General features: G+C 40.7%; 1 protein-coding gene across 1 annotated transcript in view; it reads right to left on the reverse strand.

Moving 5' to 3' along the window:
- xylt1 (xylosyltransferase I) overlaps positions 1 to 18,911 on the reverse strand; it is a 250,210-nt gene that overhangs the window by 208,308 nt on the left and 22,991 nt on the right. The window lies entirely within an intron of this gene.

Here is an 18,911-nt window from a genome sequence, read left to right on the forward strand (position 1 = left end):
GGTTCATTACCAAGCACCAGATCCAGTGTGGCCTCCCCTCTTGTCAGCCCTTCGACATACTGTGTCAGGAAACCCTCCTGCACACATTGGACAAAAACTGATCCATCTGACACACTAGATATATATCATTTCCAGTCAATGTTGGGGAAGCTAAAGTCCCCCATAATGACCACCCTGTTCCTTTCACTCCTACCCAGAATATTTTAGCCAATGCTCTCCTCCACCTCCCTGGAACTCTGCGGAGGCCTATAAAAAAAGCTCCCAGCAGTCTGACTTCTCCTCTCTGTTTCTAACCTCAGCCCATACTACCTCAGTAGACGAGTCCTCATCAAACAGTTCTTTCAGCCACCGTTATACTATCCTTGACTAACAAGGCCACGCTTCCCCCTCTTTTACTGCCTTTTCTTTCTTAATGAAAGATCCATATGGATCCTCTTCATCCTTGCTGTCCTTAGTTAGCGGTAGCACATCACCCGCTTTTTCTTCTTCATCTGTGTCATCCCATAGATAATCATCTCTGTGCCATCCAATACATTCACATTTTCATATTTCTTGAATGATTTGAAAATCATGTCAGCTTTCATTTCCTTCCATGAATCAGCAATCTATTCCCAGATCAGTGGTGTGATGGAGCTGGCATACTGCCTCCTTTCGTGTATTTTTCTCCATCATGCATCCAGTTATTCTGCTTCTTTCACATCCTGTTGATATCAATATCAACATCTACTGATTGTAAAACACTTGTAAAGTCCACCAGGAATTACTGCCAGGTCAGTGTTATGTGATTGGATGTAATTAACAACATTCTTAAATAGATGGGATCTAAATTGATTCCACGTGAGCAAACTCTTTTCCTTGCGTAATCCATCAGGTTGTAATTCCAAACTTCCTTTCTCCATTTTTCTATATCTACCTAGCCTTGTGGATTCTTATGGGTGAGAATTCCTTTTGGAAGTGTCTCCTTTGGAAAAGTTTTTGTCTTAAAAACAGCCATCGGTTTTAACTTAGTGCCATCAGCTGTATAAGAAAGAACTAAATTAAACCTACTTTTCTCATGGCCAGTGGTTCTCACCAATACTGTTTCTTCCTCCTTTTTGGTTCACAGTTCAATTTTTTGGCATGTCGAGAGTAATAGGCATTTTGTCCATGTTTCTATTGCATTATAACTTGTAGCCTTCCTTCTGCTGATTTCTGATTACAAACTGGTGAAACTATAATATCTTACCTTCTAGTTCTGCAGGCAGCATTTGTGAAATCTTAGTTCTCTGCTGAAGTAGGAAGCCATGCCCGTCTCATGAACCTTGTACACCACTCAGCACTTGCCTTAAAATCCAAAATTCCACCCTTCTTTGATTTGTTTCGTACGTGGATTCGGATGGCTTCACGAGTACCACATTTTCAATTTTGACGAATTTCAATTACCCACTCAGCAACTTTTTCTCCAATTGTGGCCATTTGCTACATTGACCTCTGTTGGCATATTTCCATTTTAGTGTTGTTTGAAGTAGGTTCGATATCTATCTCCAGTTTCTCATAAGTTTCTCCAAAACACAACATTCTCTTACTGCTACACAGTTGATGTCTTCTCTGTCAGTCCAATAACTTTCAGTTTAAACGCTGCTGTATATTTTTTGCTTTTATTGGAGGGAATTTTTACACAAAATGAAGAAATTTCAAAACCTCAATGAGGTATATGACTATTCCACGAGGTTGGTTATCACCTGACTCTTTAGTGCCGCATTAGTGTGAATTGTACATCAAATCACATAATAGCACAAAAAAGAAATTAATTTCCTCATCATAACAGTTATGTACAGGATAATATCTTGACTCACAAATGTTAATCTGTTATCTGTGAAGAACTAGGGTTGACTTTTATGCGAGATATATGGAAAATTCCAGACATTTTGGCCAAAAATAGGTCAACTTTCACATGAAATGAACCATTACTCGAGTATATATAGCAATTAATACTTCAATGAAAATGCTAAATTTTTCAAAAGCTTATTTTTGTAAAAGTTTTTGCACCAATATTATTTTTTGTCTTAAGCACAAAGCAACTTGAATATTAGGCTTCGGGCCCTTGCACTGAAACTATTGCTTTAATTATATGGAAATTACAGCACAGCAACAGGCTATTTAGCTTAATTGGCCAGTCTGTGCTGATGTTTAACTCTGGTCTTTTTCTCTCTCATTTACTTATCCAGTTGAGCATCGACTCGACTTTCCCTTGCCTCCATCTGTGCCACGTCCCGGTTCACAATGCTGCAACTAATATCTCCCTCCAGAGCTCCCCAGATTTAGGATTAATATCTGCTTTGTGTTTCACAGTACCTTTCAGAGACACAATCAAGTCATCATCACTGCATCACAGCAAAGAAGCTGAGGTATAAAAGGTCTCATATTCCATCTCACCTGAGATCACATAAAGCATGACACTCCTTTTGAAGCATGCTAAAAGTTGTACACTAAAAGATTATTATCCCAAATATTTTTGGGATTGAAGAATGTATAATTATAATTATACATTTATAATTATGTGCACATAATAGTTCACTATAATCAATATGCTGGATTCTTCCATTCCACATTTTCTTTCCCTGTTTGTTACACAAGATAACATAAGCATTGCTGCGTTAAGTAAAACATCCTGGAGGCTAACTCATGGTATCATCCTGGGAATCAACAGAAAAGCTAGACCAGCTGATCAAGGATATGATAAATACTGTGGAAGAAAAATTAGAACTGAAAATATGTTGCTGGAAAAGTGCAGCAGGTCAGGCAGCATCCAAGGAGCAGGAGAATCGACATTTCGGGCATGAGCCCTTCTTCAGGAATCCTGAAGATTCCATTCCTGAAGAAGGGCTCATGCCCGAAACGTCGATTCTCCTGCTCCTTGGATGCTGCCTGACCTGCTGCGCTTTTCCAGCAACACATTTTCAGCTCTGATCTCCAGCATCTGCAGTCCTCACTTTCTCCTAGAAGAAAAATTAGACACAGGAATAATTCCAACTCAGTATATAATTATTCTATTTATATTCTATTTATAAGTATATTCTATTTCTGCAATTTTTATGCAAGGACAAATAAATTCCTAGATGGCATCAATACAGAAATTATACTGATATGTATGCTTGTTTCTGTACCAAGCTCTCCAGTGGGATTTTATGCTCAAATTTCCTGGAGCACTCTTTCAACTGTAGCAGAAGTTGAAAATTCAAGGAGTAACACCAACAAAGGAAAACATATCAAGCTGCTGTCTTCTGATAAGGTTCAACACCATTGCAATCAACTGCTGAACACATTAACTGCATTAGATGGGTGTTGGGATACTGGTCTGTACTGGATGGGAACATAAAGTAGGTGATATTGAGTAGTCCACCTGGTTAGCAGTTCCACTGACGAGAATAGGATAGAATTGAGGGAAAGCATTAAAAAAGGGCAGCCAATATGATATACATTTCCCATTAAACTCCCAACCCATCCCAAGTGCATTTCTAATCACTCAGTGGCATCTGAATTGTCATGGACACAGAGAGCAGGAGCACTCCAGCAAAGCACAGTATAGAAATTGCAAACAAAATCATTATCAAACTGCAGAAATCTCAGTCACACTATCAGATAATATTTAAGGTGCAAATCTAAGCAAGCGCACTAAAGCAAATCAAGGAAACTGGCTGATTCAATCCTCTGCAGGAGGGTTGAAAAGGCACACTCAGCTCCTCCAACAAAACCTTGCAGAAAATGTTAAATCTACAATTCACTTTGTGCACAATCTTAATATTTTACTAGGGAGTCTACCACTGGCCTGCTCACCTATTTCTTGGGTCTGGAATATATTGGTAATGCTTAATTTCTAATATGGAAGTTATGCCTTTGAGGCCACTTTCTCGAAACACACAAACGAAGGAGATCAGTAACTACTTTAACACTTCTATGGTCACAGGATCAACAAACTGTAATTATAAAGTGCTGTGAGGTGCAAATTGCTCATAGATGCTGAATAAACCTGAGGAGCCAATGGGTCCAATTCTGTGCTGCAAATTCTAAGCGGTGTGTATAATTTTATAAAGACAAATATGAAGAATAAGAAACGGTTAAGTGCAGGCAGCATTCTGAAACGGTATGTATTAGCTCTTCATCGTTTGGTAGTACAAAACTGGAGTATTGTTGAAAAATACATTTTATCAAAGTTTTTCAACTTGCATTCATCAGAACACCTTGCAAGAATACAAAATCAAGGAGAAAACTGACATCAATACAAATGGGAAGAGAATCCTGATTGGTTAGCAAGTGGAGCCAAAAAGGGTGGTGCTGGAAAAGCACAGCAGGTCAGGCAGCATCCCAGAAGCAGAAGAGTTGACTCTCCTGCTCCTAAGATGCTGCCTGACCTGCTGTGCTTTTCCAGTGTCACGTTTTTACTCTGATTCTCCAACACTGACAGTCCTCACTTTCTCCTAGTTAGCAAGTGGATTAATCGATAAAAGTGGTAGCATGCATAATAAACCCATTAATGTTGATTGACAGTTAGCTGCCAGATGTTAATTATTAAAACCAGTCAGGTGGATTAATTGGTCAGGGCACTTCTTTGAGGGATAAACCAATTAATAGCTGCTACTTATGTTGTTGAATGGATACAGGAACAGTGTTCTGCCTGTAAAGAGTAGGGCTCTGTTATTGATATATGCAGCTTTCTGTAGATACAAGTGTGCCACAATAGGAACATGACTGACATGCCTAAATTAGTCCCCTCATACACTCAGGATTATCCACAAGTAGTGCTCAATTGCAGAACCACCTCGAAGTTTATCTCCATATTGTGACCATCATGAACAAAGTTTGGTTGGGTAGTCAGTTGTGAACAGTTGAAGGGATCTGCTGTTTGATACAATCTGCCAGTCTTTGGGAGATACTGCCCAGGTACTGGGCATCACACCATCACTGAGGTTCGTGCACTATATTACCCATTTATGTGATAGGCAGAATGTCTTTTTTGCTTCACAGCAACATCCTGCAAGTGGTGACCATCTCTCATGATGCTACTGCACAATACGAGCATTATACAGCACACTTCACCTGTTGCTCTAATGCTTGAGCTACCTCATAACTGCAATATACTAAATACTTTCCATATCAAAGGTGACCACTTTTAGGGCCTTTACCGAGTTTGCATGATGTACAAAGTAAAATCTGATCAGGATACAAATTAAACAACAGAATGTCTCTGTTGCACCCTATTCCAGCATTAACTTTGCAGAATGAACCCTAATTAGGGTCTGTACATCCAAAGTATAAAACAGTGTAGTTCCATTTATGGTAGATGGTTTAAGGGAAGGTGACTGCCTCATGGTATAATCGCTGGACTGTTACGCCAAAGACCCAGGTAATGTTCTGGTGATCTGGGTTCAAATCTGACTGTAGCTAATGGTGGAATTTGATTTCAATCCAATGACCACAAATCATTGGAAACTGACATCCTTACCTGACCTCACATGCCAGGCCAACATATGACTCCAGACCGACAGCAATGTGGTTGACTCTTAACTGCCCAAAGACAAATGCGGGCCTACCCAATGACGCCCTCATTCCATGAATAAATTTAAACAAAAACTTTTCAACTGGGATATTGAGGAAAGGAAGTCTTGACTTTCACGATTCTGTGACTGGGCAGCATTTAGATTCATGGAGTTGTACAGCACAGAAACAGGTCCATCGGGCCAACTCATCCACGCCAACCAGATGTCTCAAATTTTCCAGCATTTGGCCAATATCCCTCTAAACGCCTTTTAAATGTTGTTGAATATGCTGAAAATTGCTCAATAATCCCAAGTGTGCAAATTATGTTGACAACCAATTTAGGATCATCAGTTCGGCTCACAGTGTGGTACTCCTGCATGTACGTATAGCTATATATTAATACACAAGGTCACAACTTTGCAGGCAGAAAGAAAGAAACACATTCTACCTATTCTAACTGAACAAAATAGTTGGCAACTATTCACTGGTGCATTTCTCAGAGCAACATCCTAACCAATTTATCAACTTGTCTTGGTTTTAAAAGTTGAAACTTTATTGCTGGAACAGCACAGCAGGTCAGGCAGCATCCAGGGAACAGGAGATTCGACGTTTCGGGAAATTCCTGAAGAAGGGCCTGTGCCCGAAACGTCGAATCTCCTGTTCCCTGGATGCTGCCTGACCTGCTGTGCTGTTCCAGCAATAAAGTTTCAACTTTGATCTCCAGCATCTGCAGACCTCACTTTCTCCTTGGTTTTAAAAGTCAAAGTCTGGCAGTTAATTGTCAATCAACACTATTACTGCATTTATCTTGGCAATACTTTTATCAATCGTACAAAATGAAAAGCTTCGACCAAATATGTTTATTCTTGGCAATGTTACTCGTAGTCACATTTTGAATTTAAACTCAGGCTAGACATTTAAAGTAAAATTGAGATTTTGGGTATTTAAAGAATTTTCCAACCATAATTTTAAACTGTACATAATGGTGACTTTATCACATGCTGTTTTTTTACTGATAGAAAACCACAAACTCACATTTGTCTGCAAGCACAAATCCCATCCCTCACATCGCAGAGTTCATTTATACTGAAGTTCTCCATCTGATTTAAAACTGGGAAAATGCTTACCTCGAGGCTAATGTAATGTCAGAAAACTGGATTTCGCAACAACATCCACGCTTCACATAATAAAGAAATAAATGGCTTGTCAAAGAATTTCAAAGAGCAGCCACCGTTGCCGTGGCAGATGGAAAACAGTAAAAACAGCACCATACAGGTTTGGGAAATAACCATTAGCATTTCTAGTGTATGGGTACAATAAGCAGAAAGGGATTTTGCTAATAGATGCTATGTTCAATACATACTGTTTTTCTTTTTGAAATCACACCAAATACCACTTTAATACAATTTCATTTCCTTTATATTTATGACAAAAACTCAATTATTGGTAAGGGTTCCTCTCCTTAATCATCACTCTAAAGGAAATGCATCATACAGTAAAAACTATAGACGGGTTGCAGCCAGTTCTCACTGCTAATCATTTTGCCTGCAGCACTTGGCTCCTAAATAAATGTTTAGGTGCCCATTTCCTTTTGGAATAGAACCACAGACACGAGCTAAAGTTGTACTAGTGACTAAATGATCTCTTTCTTCCCACCCACTTGCTTTGGGGAAAATTATGCTTTCATTAATAAACAGTTGATGTCCAGGTACTCGAGGTAATATAGGTTTTTTGCAGCTTCCATCCTGAGCTCTTGCCCAATCACTCACTCTGTTTTTTCCCTCCTGTATTCTCAACAATCCCCGATTCAAGGTTTATATTATTCCAGACAGACTTTCATGTTTCCATTAATTTCTTTACAGTCTACTATCAAACCAAAATGAAGATATACAGCCAAATATGCTTCTTTTAATATTAATTAAAGTAGTTACGGCTGGATTTAAACTCAGCAATGATAAATGTAAGCCAGCACCCCCTATTCAAAGTCCATTCAAGAGTTGCACTAAAAAGTGAGAAAGGATTTTGTTTTGAAGAAAGTACATCTTAACTCTCTGTAAAATGTGGACTTGCTTCATTTTTTGAACTTTACTTAAATTCACATTCAGATTTCCAGCATCCACAATATTCTGTACTGGTAAGGTACACATTTATCCTCTGCAAGGGATTAGAGAAGATATTTTGCTTAATTCAACATGGCTGCTTCAGTGAAATACAGAACAGCCCACGTTTACCATAACTCAATAATCAAGCTCTGCTGCAAATTTGGCAGATACCCAGAAATACAACAATCAAAACAAATCACTCATGACAATTGATTCAAGACACCAGGAGTTTCAATGCCCTGAAACATGCAGGTTTGGGACTGTAAGGTACAAAAATGTCAAAAATCTTAAATCAAATCCGAACACACTCTGAATAATACAATAATGAAAAACAACAGGCCATTCAGTCTATTGATTCTGTGCAGCTATTTCAAAAAGCAATACAGAAAAAGATGGGCTCCCCACTCTTTCCCCACCTGGTTGCATTTTTCTCCTTCAAGAGTGTATCCAATTCTTCCTTGTCAAGCCATTTATTTCTTTATTGCATGAAACCTGGATGTTTCTGCCAACCAATCTGGGAGCGCACAAAAAATCTCAATGACTTACTTTGTGAAATGGAGGGGTGGGCGACCTCCATTAGCATCTCTATTTACATTACTTTTTGCCTCAAGTTATTTCGCCAATTATGCTTTTGTCCTGTTTGGTTGCATCTCCTAGGCCCCAGAACATAAGAAATAGACACAGGAATAGGCCATTTACCCCTCAAGCCTGTTCTGGTCTTTATAAAATTGTGGCTGATCTGTGCCAGACCTCAACTCCTGTTTCATGCCTGCTCCTTATAGTCAACAACGCCTCTGTAAATATTTTCAGTGATCCACAACTATCTGGGGAAGAGAATTCCAGACATGCACTAGCCTCAGGGGAAATTCCTTCACATCTAACTTTGAAATGAATGTCCCTTTATTCTGTAACTATGTTTCCTAATTCAAGATACCCCAATTAATGGAAATATCTTAACATCTACCTTATCAAGCCCCCTCAGAATCTGGATGTTCCAACAGGATTAACCTCATTCTTCTAAAACGTAATGAATAAAGGGCTAACCTACTTGGTTGTTAGAGCAAGTCAACCTTTATCCCAGGAATAAGACAAGCAAATCTCTTATGAATAGCCTTCAATATATTGTTTCTTCTCCTCCATTCCACAACATATCCACCTCCGGACTATCCCTTCCTCCTGACACTGGGCCCTTATCTCACACCTCAAGCATCATTTGTGGATTATTACATCCAGTACATGCTGGTACTTACAACTGAGGTAATAATGGTCCAAGGATTTATTAAACACAATAAAAAATGCTTGGGCAAAAATATATTTAATAAGGTTCAAACACTTTCCATCAATAATAGCTTTGTGCAATGTATGAAGATAGTAATTAAGTTAGAAAAGGGTTTGGCCTCTTTCTGGTTACCTACAGTTAACTGCTGTTTAGAAACAAGTTGTATTTCTAAGGAGGATTTGTATTCAACAGGCTAACCGATTAAAACATTTGGCACCACAGCAGTCAGTCTGTCATATCCCTGATGAGTGACGTTTATTCTCACCATAGTGCGGCACTGTGTCCATTTCAAAATGGTGTGGCCTGTCAGCCAAGTTTTGCACTTCTGATGAAAGAAGCCCATTTAGTGCTGTTGCCAATCTTAACAGACTTTACTCATGTGGCTTCTCAGTGAGGCGTGATGCCGACAAAGCTCAATTCTTGTAGAAACACACTGACTACGGTTAATCTGCTGCAGTGACTGCACAGTGACAAGGTGAAAGCTGCTCAAAATACCACAACTCATAAAATGCCTCTTGTCACTATTTGCAGTTCAATCAATCAAAATATCACACAAATATTGGACACTAGTGTTACAGCACTTGGTGTTCACTGCATTCAACACAATGTATTCTGTTCACTGGACATCCCAGGTTATCATTGACAGAATTCCTATTTACTATCTACATTTTGAAATAGAATTAAATGACAAATAGAAACTGGAACAGAACACAACAGAATCTGAGCTATTCATAGCAGGATATAATATTCACTTTAAGCTGTTCCATTTTGAGTGTTGGTATGTTCGAGAATTTTCAGTATTAGCACTTTTTTAAAAAAAATCCCCACTTAGTGTTACTGTTAAACTTGGCACAGACCCTAGCAACACACAATCAACTGTTAAATTTCAATAAAAATGTTGCAATGTTGGCTTCTATGATGTCAAAGGAAACCAGCAATAAGGATGCAACTTCTCATTTGCAGTTCTGATGTTTAATATGTTTATTGTAAAAAAAATTACATGTCCATTTGAAAGTCCCAGTTTAAACATTATTCTGTCATGGATTTATTACTTCGCGGGCAAAATGGGGAGTTGACAGTAACTTAACTGCAACATCATACAAATGGCCATTCAGCCTGAATGGGTCATACCTGTATTCATGCTCCACACGAACCTCATGCTAGTCTACTAGCATAACCCAATGTTCCTTTCTTTCTCACATACTTACCTAGCTTCCCTTTAATAAAATCTAGACTGTTTTCTTTAATGACTCCCTATGATAACAAGTTCCATATTCTAATCCCTCTAGAGAAAAACTAACAAAAGGAAGTCCTTTCAAAACCGAATCTACTCTGTGGTTTCTTGGGCTGACATGTCCCACACTAAAGGTCATGTCTTTCTTTTTGAGTTTTTTTCTGACTCCATAGGCCTTGAAAATTGGTGGTTGGGACCCAGATGCATAAGGGCCACACTTCACATTAATAAGCTTCCATTTTTTTTTGGTCAGTAAAGAAAAGGTGATAGGACATGAATCACCCACAGGATGGAAACAAACTCAGCAAGATCATCTGAAATCAGTACGAGGTCAGATCCTGTATTGGCTGTTGCAAGGGACATAGCCCACAGTTTGGCAATCACAAATTAATGAAGTAGACATTTTTGAAGAGCAGATAAGATCTGTTTAACTATCATGACCTGAAGATTTTTACATCACATTTTAAATATTTTTAATCAAACTGTTCAGTGATGTTTTTGCACACCTCTGGAGCAGGTGGGACCGGAACTCAGGCCTCCCAGCCCAGATATCAGAACACTACCTCTGTGCTAGAAGAGGCCCCCAAAATAAAACTTCTGACCTATTTTTCTAATCTACCTCTTCAGCGATATTATTACGCACCTCTGGAGCAGGTAGGACTTGAACCTGGATCGGAGTCAGGCAGCATCCATGGAGCAGGAAAATCGATATTTCGGGCAAAAGCCCCTCATCAGGAATGAATGATGAACCTGGATCTCTCAGTCCAATGGTAGGGACACAGTCACTGCATCACAGGAGGGGCCCAGTGATATCTCTAAACAGATTGATTAGAATTTCTCTCAGCTGGATTGCTTTGATTAACAAGCCAGCTAGTGTAGCATTGGTTAATGCAGTATTTGTTGACATCTTCCTAAAGATTGTTTATTATGCAACTTGGTTGATTTTCAAAGGCTAGAATGATCTCAGCAGGGGATTCCAACTTCACAGTCTCATAGACATCTTAAAGAATATTAAAGCATTAGTTTCATTTGATGGAGGATATGAATAGAAGTTTGTTTATATGAGAGCTGTAAACAATTTGAATGGGCATCATGAATGGAAATTGTTTGACAATCAAATGTGTACAGCAAGGGCTTCCTCAGATTTTAATGAAGTTTATTTTGTTTTGTCCTTACTTGGCTCCTGAAGTCTATTCATGGTGATGGTGGTTCGCTGGTATTGAGATTTTACAGTGTATAAGGGGTCACAAGGAATGAGTGGAGAGTGCTGGAGAGGGAGAGGAGTGAGGGCCAAAGATCCGAACTAATTTTATCACAACTCAGATCAACTCCTAGAAAACAGAGGTGGACCACCTAACCAGCCCTCCCCAGTGCTCACCCAAAGCCTGGCAACCAGAATCTACTTCTAGAGTCAGAGGCTCTGAATCTAACTGCACCCACTCCTAGACCCCATCCAAAGCAAACATTGAAATAGATCAGGCTCATTAAAAAGGAGGCAGATCTACCAACTGCAGGGAATTTCCAAACTAGAACTACAATAGCAAAATCTGACATGACACCAGCTGTTTTCTCATCAAGCTTGTATGATTTACTTTGAAACATTGCAGAAATTGCAGCACTATGTACAGTGCCCTATGGGTAGCATGCACACCAATAGCAACTCTAAATTCTTATCAAATATACCATCACAAGAAAAACTTTTAACCACAAACTTGCAGACACAAAGGCCGACCTACTTTCTGTCACTTTGAACCTTCCATGTCTTTGACATTCATGGTTACACACTGACTGAATGAATAACCATTCTTTCCTAATCTACCCAACTACAAAGGAAATGTGGAGAAAGGGAGGGCTGCAGATGCTGGAGATCAGAGCTGAAAATGTGTTGCTGGAAAAGCGCAGCAGGTCAGGCAGCATCCAGGGAACAGGAGAATCGACGTTTCGGGCATAAGCCCTTCTTCAGGAATGAGGAAGGTTTGTCCAGCAGGCTAAGATAAAAGGTAGGGAGGAGGGACTTGGGGGAGGGGCGTCGGAAATGCGATAGGTGGAAAGAGGTCAAGGTGAGGGTGATAGGTCAGACTGGGGTGGGGGCGGAGTGGTCAGGAAGAAGATTGCAGGTTAGGAAGGCGGTGCTGAGTTCGATGGATTTGACTGAGACAAGGTGGGGGGAGGGGAAATGAGGAAACTGGTGAAATCCGAGTTCATCCTTTGTGGTTGGAGGGTTCCTAGGTGGAAGATGAGGTGCTCTTCCTCCAACCGTCGTGTTGTAGTGGTCTGGCGATGGAGGAGTCCAAAGACCTGCATATCCTTGGTGGAGTGGGAGGGGGAGTTGAAGTGTTGAGCCACAGGGTGGTTGGGTTGGTTGGTCCGGGTGTCCCAGAGGTGTTCTCTGAAACGCTCCGCAAGTAGCCGGCCTGTCTCCCCAATATAGAGGAGGCCACATCGGGTCCAGAGGATGCAATAGATGATGTGTGTGGAGGTGCAGGTGAATCTGTGGCGGATATGGAAGTTTCCTTTGGGGCCTTGGAGGGAGGTGAGGGGGGAGGTGTGGGCGCAAGTCTTGCACCTCCTGCAGTTGCAGGGGAAGGTGCCGGGAATGGAGGTTGGGTTGATGGGGTGTGTGGATCTGACGAGGGAGTCACGGAGGGAGTGGTCTTCATTTTCCTCATTTCCCTTCCCCCTAACTTGTCTCAGTCAAATCCAACGAACTCAGCACCGCCTTCCTAACCTGCAATCTTCTTCCTGACCTCTCCGCCCCAACCCCAGTCTGACCTATCACCCTCACCTTGACCTCTTTCCACCTATCGCATTTCCGACGCCCCTCCCCCAAGTCCCTCCTCCCTACCTTTTATCTTAGCCTGCTGGACACACTTTCCTCATTCCTGAAGAAGGGCTTATGCCCGAAACGTCGATTCTCCTGTTCCCTGGATGCTGCCTGACCTACTGCGCTTTTCTAGCAACACATTTTCAGCTACAAAGGAAATGAAGCAGCTAAGTGATCATCAAACGTGAGATGTAAGGCAAAGGACTGATCTTGTGACCAAGGTATTTAAAACATCCATAGAACCATAATGGCACAAAGAGGCCATTCAGCCCATTATGTCTGTGCCAGCCAAAAAACTAACTGCCTATTTAATTGCGCCTTCCAGAATCTGCCGTGCAGGTTTTAAGGTTACATATTTAATATGCAGATTCAGATTCTTCTTAAATTGTTGAGGGTTTCTGCCTTCTCCACCAAGCTGGGCAGTGAATGTCAGTGAGGAATAACCAGAATAATAGCACAATAATGGCAAATCAATCAACAGTAGGCAGATTGCTCTGGGTGGCAAAGATCAGTCTGAAAATGGAGCTCTTCACATGGACACAACAGACAAAGGAAGAATTCACAAGTAATCAATGAGTAGAAAGATGGTCTGACATTATCTCCGTACTAGCTGTTTAACTCACGTCGACATGCAGCCAATGATTCAGAATGGTGCTGCTCAGCTTCAAGCTACCAGTTGTAAGAATGTACAAGAATCACTGAAGTGGGAGGGTAATGTGTTGCAGCAATGCAGTTTAATTAGGAAAACTGTCAGCAGAGTTTTACATAAGCACTATTCTATCTTTATTCACTTTAAACATATTATAGATTTCTTTAAGCAAATGTGCTATGAATAGTAACTGCATGTGTGCTTCAGGCTCTAATTTAAGAATTCACTCTCAAATTAAACCACTACTGCTAAGATTGGATTGTAACTCTTTGGTGCTTCGACTTATGTATTTCATAGGCACCAAACATGAGTTGAAAAGCAAAGTATGGATGTGGGAGACAATGCAACTCAACTAGCTCTGCTTCTTTTCTTCAAAAGCCAAAGTTTCTAACTAATTTACCCAAATGATCTGACCAGGTGTTGGTTGTGCTCTTTGTGAGTATGCTTTCTTCTGTTCTGATCTCTCTGTTGTCCATTTGCTCTGCAGGAACAAGGCTTCAAAACAGCTTTCTTTCTCCAAGATGGTGGGAGTAACTCCAACCCAAGTGGGTGATCAGAGACTTTGAACACCACAACAGATTCCACGATCTGTACTCTCCATCAAACGCAATTTTGCAATCAGACAGCGTCTCCAATAAACTCACCTCTGCATTTCTTAAAATTCAATAATACCCCTTTTTAAGTTTGCAGGGACCAAATCTTTCTAACCTTCACTCATTTCATTCCTCTGACTTGAGGTCTTTTTTGCATTGCTTCTTTCTTACTAAGAGAAATTGAGGACTGTGGATGCTGGAGATCAGAGTTGAGCGTGTGGTGCTGGAAAAGCACAGCAGGTCAGGCAGCATCCGAGGAGCAGGAGAGTCAACAGTTTGGGCATAAGCCTCATTCCTGTTGAAGGGCTTATGCTGGAAATGTTGATTATCCTGCTCCACGGATGCTGCCTGACTTGCTGTGCTTTTCCAGCAAAATACTCTCGACTTCTTTCTTACTTGTCATGTCGGTGCAAATCACACAGAGTACATAAAGACAAGTGCTATCTAGCAGACAAGTGCCATCGATCAGAGTTTCCTCCCCTGGTGCTGGTCAGAATCTCAGACAATCCCCAAAACCCCCACAAATTCCAGGTTCAGGTTGACAGCCAAGAACTCCTCCAGGATAACCCAAACCATTGGTGGATCCTTGCAGCTGCCATCAGGGAAACAACTAGCCACATGCTGTGATTCTTCTGGCTATGGTCTAACACAAGACCTGATGGTGGTGAAGGAAGAGGTATCTCTCTCTTGCTGGGCGTTATAATCTCAGTGGCTGCTTCTTGCCAATCCTTCAATCACAACAACCAGGTAGAGGGTATAACATTTAATTCTGCTCGCTAACCAGTTCAAGAAGCAAACACTTACTAGACATGAAAGCATTCTGAACAACACATCAGGATCTCAAAATAATTTTTTTTAGCAACTTTAAATAACTGAAACAGAGTTAACATTTTGAGTCCAGTGACCCTTCTTCAGAACAGTTCTGAAGGAAGATCACTGGATCCAAAATGCTAGATCTGCTTTCTCTGCACTGATGTAACCAGACTACTTGAATTTATGTAGCAATTTCTGTTTTTGTTTCATGGTAGTCTAGTGATTACATTATTGAATGACTAAACCAGCAGTAAAGTGTTCAAATCCCATTAGGAAAGTTGCAAAATTCAATTTGCGAGCTTGTACTGGAAAATAATTGCAAAAGCTACTATATTTATGTAAAATTGCTGCTCTTAGCAAGTATAAGTTTAGCTAAGTTACAGAGTCATAGAGATGTACAGCACAGAAACAGACCCTTCAGTCCAACCCGTCCATGTCGACCAGATATCCCAACCCAATCTAGTCCCACCTGCCAGCACTTGGCCCATATCCCTCTAAACCCTTCCTATTCATACACCCATCCAAATGCCTTTTAAATGTTGCAATTGTACCAGCCTCCACCACTTCCTCTGACAGCTCATTTCATACATGCACCACCCTCTCTGTGAAAATATTGTCCCTTAAGTCCCTTTTAAATCTTTCCCCTCTCACCCTAAATCTACACCCTCTAGTTTTGGACTCCCCCACCCCAGGGAAAAGACTTGGTCTATTTATCCTATTCATGCCCCTCATGATTTTATAAACCTCTATAAGGTCACCCGCCAGCCTTCGATGCTCTAGGGAAAACAGCCCCAGCCTATTCAGCCTCTCCCCATAGCTCAAATCCTCCAACCCTGGCAACATCCTTGTAAATCCTTTCTGAATGAAGGGTTTATGCCTGAAACGTCGACTCACCTGCTCCTCAGATGCTGCCTGACCGGTTGTACTTTTCCAGCACCACACTTTTTACTCTGATCTCCAGCATTTACAGTCCTCACTTTCTCCTCTAGTTTCAGCTAAGGTAATCAGAGACACGTTGAAAAATTGGAGAAGCTAGGGAACAGCTGCAGGCATTTACCAAAGATTTCTTGGTATCATGGACATTATTTCCCTCCCAGTTCATTGGCTGTTTGGGCTGGAGGACAAGAATATACATTTTGGGGAAATGAGTAGGCTATTTAGCCCCACAGGTCTACTCCATATTTCAGTAACACGATGTCTGATCGGATTGTGGCCTTGAATCCATTTTATCTGTCTGCCATAATGCTCAACTTCCTTGGCAAATTAAAACTCTGTCCAACACAGTCCTGAATATATTCAACGATCCAGCTTCTACTGCTGTCCAGGGAAAAAAATCCCAAATAATTATGACCATCTGAGGTAAGAAAGTGCTTACTTCCACCTTAAATTGAAGACTTGATTTGAAACTGTGCACCGTTGTTCTAGATTCCACAAAGAGAAACATCCCATCGATCTCTTGGTAGCACAGACTTGATAGGTCATAGGGCCTTATCTGTACTGTATGATTCTGTGATTCTAGAGTGGCTCAGTGGTTAGCACTGCTGCCTCACAGCGTCAGGGAGCCGGGTTCGATTCCAGCCTCGGGTGGCTGTCTGTGTGAAATTTGCACATTCTCCCTGTGTCTGCGTGGGTTTCCTCTGGGTGATCCTGTTTCCTCCCACAGTCCAAAGATGTGTAGGTTAGATGAATTGGCCAAGATAGGTTGCTCATAGTACTCAGGGATGTGTAGGTTAAATGCATTAGTCAGGGGAAAATGTACAGTAATGGGGCTGTGTGGGATACTCTTCGGAGGGTCAGTATGGACTTGTTGGGGCGAAGGGCCTGTTTCCACACTGTAAGGATTCTATTTCTAATGATCCTGTTTGCACCGCCAGTTTTAAATTTCAACTAATTATAGCCCAACTTGCTCAGCTGTTTTGTTTTAAGCTGAACTTTTCAGAGAATCAGACTAATGAATCTTCTATGAAATGTAACCAATGTCTCTCCCGAGGTAAGGTGACTAACATTGCTCACAGTGCTCTAGGAGAGAAATACTGTTTATTGAAAGTTTCTGTATTTCACATAAAGGTTAAGAACTGAAATTAGTCTTATCTTCAATGTGATTTTAGTGAAGTAACTGCTGAAACTGTTGTCATCTGGACTTCCTTTATTGACGCTTCACCAAATGAACAGAGGAAGAAACAAATAACCACTATTTCCTTCTAACAGTAGAGTGGAGATGCACAAACTTATATCACTTCCTTAAAGAGCTGTCAATCAATCACTAGGGTTTTGGCTCTAAGGTTGTCGGAATGAAATCTTGTGTTCCAGTCATGTCCTGACTAACCAAATAAAGTCACAGAAGCTTGGATGTTAGGAACTGCAGGAAAACTTGGAAGGTTTTTTGTTAAAAGTGGAGATACTTTAAGGAAATGTCTCTAAATGAAAAGTCTACCAGAGTAGTGGGGAGAAAAATAAACAGCAGCACAGATGGTGGGAAAACACAACAGATACAGTATGCACGCTGCAGAAAAGAATTAGGGAAAATCAGCATTGGTCACCAAATCCTGAATGCACTGTCGTGTTGTTTAATTCACCCACCCTTCTGACATGTTCTGGGAATTTTATCCTAACTCAGCAGGTTTCTACTGTCTTGCCCATCTTGATTCATGTCATGTTAGCAGCCTCCTGACCCTGATCTGGTTCAGCAATAGACAATCTTTGCTGTAACTCACTATCAGCATGGTTTGCAGCATTTCTCTATCCAACAATAGGTGGCAGTTGGGCTCATTCAGAGTCCATTAAGATGATTCTGCTTGGTGAGTCCATGTGCACAGAATACTAATGAAGAGTCACACAATCAGAGGAGGCTGTTTTGGCAGTCATTTTAAAAACAAACACCACAGTTTATTTCATTACAGTTCAACTTCGAGCATTTAGCTGCTGGGATGCTTGATCTTTGATAGGCATTTGGAACAATACCAATTATTTCAGGTGAAACTTTTCCGGAGTATTTTCAGCTTGAGAACATTGTGCAGAATTCATCCAGAAATATCAGCCTTCATAATGAGTTTCATGATCATATTCCTCCTTATTAAAGGCAATTCTAAAGAGTTTAGCAGTTACTGCTTTTCAATCTATTCACTGTGTTATACAAAATTATAAGGTTTAAATAAACGATACACCACACTGAGTGAGAGCATTCAGCCGAGTTGGTTAAAACACTAGCGTGTGTGTCAAACTAACAGCATAGTACAGGGTTCCGTCTGTATTTCATGCTCCACACAAGAACTGGCTCTATAAAATCATGTATAGTGCAGGTTTGGCAAATACTTGCCAAGAGCATCTTCATGTACAGAAGCCATTATGATAATAACTCCATTGAGGTTCAGCACCCTGAATACAGGCTAAAGACTAAGTTTCCCCCACTACAGCCTGCTGCCTTCCAAATTTCTACTGTAGCCAGTGATAATTTTTTAATCAAATAAACATCCAAGATTAAATTTCTATTATTGTATCTGGCATTATGCATGACCTCCAAATAACTACGCTCATCTGTTCTGCCACGTCATATCACAAGACAAATTAAAGTGGGCAGGATAACATTAAACTTTAATACTGGACTTTGAAAGGAAAAGTCTGCACAGCAATAACACCACAGAAGGGAAATTAGGCTAGTTGGATAACTATTTACAACTGGGCAAAAGTGAGGACTGCTGATGCTGGAGATTAGAGTCAAGATTAGAGTGGTGCGGGAAAAGCACAGCAGGTCAGGCAGCATCCAAGGAGCAGGAAAATCAATGTTTCGGGCAAAAGCCCTTCACCAGGAAGGACTATTTCTACAGTTAGCACAAATATTGGACTGAGCTGACCCTGTCAATTCTGTATGTTTTAAGATTGTGAATCTTAGCTGGATGCACA

Source organism: Chiloscyllium plagiosum, unplaced genomic scaffold (genome assembly GCF_037043375.1).
Source record: "Chiloscyllium plagiosum isolate Xiang-an unplaced genomic scaffold, Cpla_swu_hap1 HiC_scaffold_20, whole genome shotgun sequence".
NCBI lineage: Eukaryota > Metazoa > Chordata > Chondrichthyes > Orectolobiformes > Hemiscylliidae > Chiloscyllium > Chiloscyllium plagiosum.